The sequence below is a fragment of the Amblyomma maculatum genome, chromosome 1 (genome assembly GCF_055883805.1).
Source record: "Amblyomma maculatum isolate TAMU_Amacu chromosome 1, ASM5588380v1, whole genome shotgun sequence".
Lineage (NCBI taxonomy): Eukaryota > Metazoa > Arthropoda > Arachnida > Ixodida > Ixodidae > Amblyomma > Amblyomma maculatum.
In genome coordinates, this window is record NC_139344.1 from 491,055,249 (window position 1) to 491,057,748 (window position 2,500).

A 2,500-nucleotide genomic window follows, 5' to 3' on the forward strand; every position below is an offset into this window, starting at 1 on the left:
TAGGTAAGGGAAGTCGGCAAAACGGATCCGTAACCTTGGGAAAAGGATTGGCTCTGAGGGCTGAGCCGGTCGGGCTGGGGTCCAGAAGCAGGAATGGCACTGCACCGGGACTGGGCGAGGCTCGCCGCCGTAAAAAGCGGTGCGGCCGAGCCCGGACCAGCGTCGGGACCTTCCTGTGGAAAGCCACAGCTGTGCTTGTTCCGGGGGCTTCGTGCCCGAGGTTCTTGCTTCGGCCGGCAGAAAACAGCCAACTCAGAACTGGCACGGACCGAGGGAATCCGACTGTCTAATTAAAACAAAGCATTGCGATGGCCGTTGATCGGTGCTTGACGCAATGTGATTTCTGCCCAGTGCTCTGAATGTCAACGTGAAGAAATTCAAAAAAGCGCGGGTAAACGGCGGGAGTAACTATGACTCTCTTGTGGCTAACTATGACTCTCTTGTCCTATGATCGCCAGACAGGTGAAAAAGCAACGCCGTGCGGATCACACAACCCGCTAGGACAAGCCCTACATTTTCCTGTCCCGAGCTTCAAAATACCGCCATTAGTAACGGCCGGACGCTTGAATAACCACGGAGGGTCGCCAGCCTAGTCCAAAAGGGATGACTGGGGCAGGCAAGCCGTTGGAGTAGAGCGTCAGGCAACTTCGTTATCGGAGGTATGAATCGGTTGAAGCAACAGGGAGACGGACAGGTAGTGTAGTGGGGAGATAAGATACAGACCATCGGTCTCCGTTGTCAAGTTACTGCTTGGGGAAAATGCGAAGCACCACTCACATATGGGTTGGAGGAACGGGGTTTCCATCACCTGTATGGTCACCTGGGAGTGCTATAGCTATACCCAAGTCGATGTCATCTTCACCTCCCCGTGGTGCCCGCCGGGGCCTGCAAACACCGTAGGCTGCCGAGAAAGATGACAAGCAGAGCTAACCAAGCACTGAGCCTATGGGTCTCGACCAGTGGGCGCTTTGGTTAGATCCAGGAGCGCCGTTCAACGGCAGGGCTCCTAGGTTACTCTGTGGTTCTTTGGGTGAACGGGGCTAGTTCGGCCTATGCCTGGTGGGGCTCTTGCTGTGTGCCTGGAGCTTCGCTGGGTGCTTTGACTAGATCCACGGAGGAGTGAGTCGGCACTCTCCCGATTGGTAACCCTGAACACCCGTGATAGATACAATGGCTGGAAACCGCTTGACCGACCAGGGATAACACTGAATACGAGGCTGAGGGGCGGAATCACACGCACACCCACGAGGGTGCCCCTGCCACCCACAGGGTGACGGGGGAGGCACTGTGAATGTTCCGAAGCTCGGTAAAGAGCGCCCCACCTATGTGAAATCATGCTAGACCAACAGCGCTCGCCAGAGGAGTGGTGGGTTAGTGGGCCGATTGAGCTTAGAGGTGTCACTCACGGCTACCACTGATTTCACAGAGGGCCAACTGGCACCGTTTGGGAGGTGTTTTTTTGACCAGCCAGGAGAGAGAAGGCATGGTTTTTCACCTTCATTTATCGGGCCAGGGCAACGGCTACGCAAGGAACCCACAAAGGGTGTAGCCGGGAGGTGCATTGCGAGGGAGTGGGCTCAGGTTTGTTTTAAGCCCGGGCAATGTACCTCCACATATGGCGCCCTCTTATCGGGCACAAGGGGCAATAGCAGAACGCCCTCCCCGAAGTCCTGTGTGCCAAACGTGCGGTGTAATCGGGTTGATGGGGTTGCCATCCCCTCGACCTTAAAGCACTTGGCCAGGACATTCAAAGAAAACAAAAAGAAAGCGGCCGCCGAGTGGCGGTCGCACCAAGTCTGGAAAGGGAGGACGCGCAAACCCCCAGTGGGAGCACTGGGGGGTCCGACGCCCCCCCTGTGAATGATGGACGGTCATGCTCTGTCTTCGGTGATAGTTCGTCTGCTTCATCGGATCTATGCCAGCAGGATTCTCGGAGATGTGAAACTGGACGTACGTCAGAGGGCTTTTATACCTGTCGATGGGTGCGCCGAAAACGTCGTAATTCTGGCCACAGCGCTGGAGGAGGCCAAAAGCCGAATCCGGCCGCTTTGTATGGCGTCAGTGGACGTAGCCAAGGCGTTTGACAGGGTGAACCTAGCAGCCATCCTGAGAGGGCTCAGGAGGAAAGGGATTGCTGAGGAATTTGTAGGGTACATTGAGTCATTCTACATGGCGTCGAGTACAGTGCTCACCTATGGTGACGAAGGTCTGCTAGTGAAGCCAACCGTAGGAGTACGGCAAGGCGATCCGCTGTCCCCGCTGCTGTTTAATTTGGTGGTGGACGAATGGTTGGAGACCTTAGACCCAAACATTAAGTTCGTCGGTGCGACGGTAGAGGTAAATGCCATGGCATTTGCTGATGACATCGTCGTAATGGCAACTACGCCTGAAGGGCTGCAGGAGCAGTTGAGCAGCCTCGAAGGTTTCTTGGTTGAGCGTGGGTTGCAGCTGAACGCCGCCAAGTCACTATCCCTCACTTTGTTACCGAGTGGGAGAAGGA

At 55.8% G+C, this 2,500-nt stretch overlaps 1 pseudogene; it reads left to right on the plus strand.

Moving 5' to 3' along the window:
- Positions 1-2,500, plus strand: part of LOC146210213 (large subunit ribosomal RNA) — a 7,552-nt pseudogene that overhangs the window by 2,292 nt on the left and 2,760 nt on the right.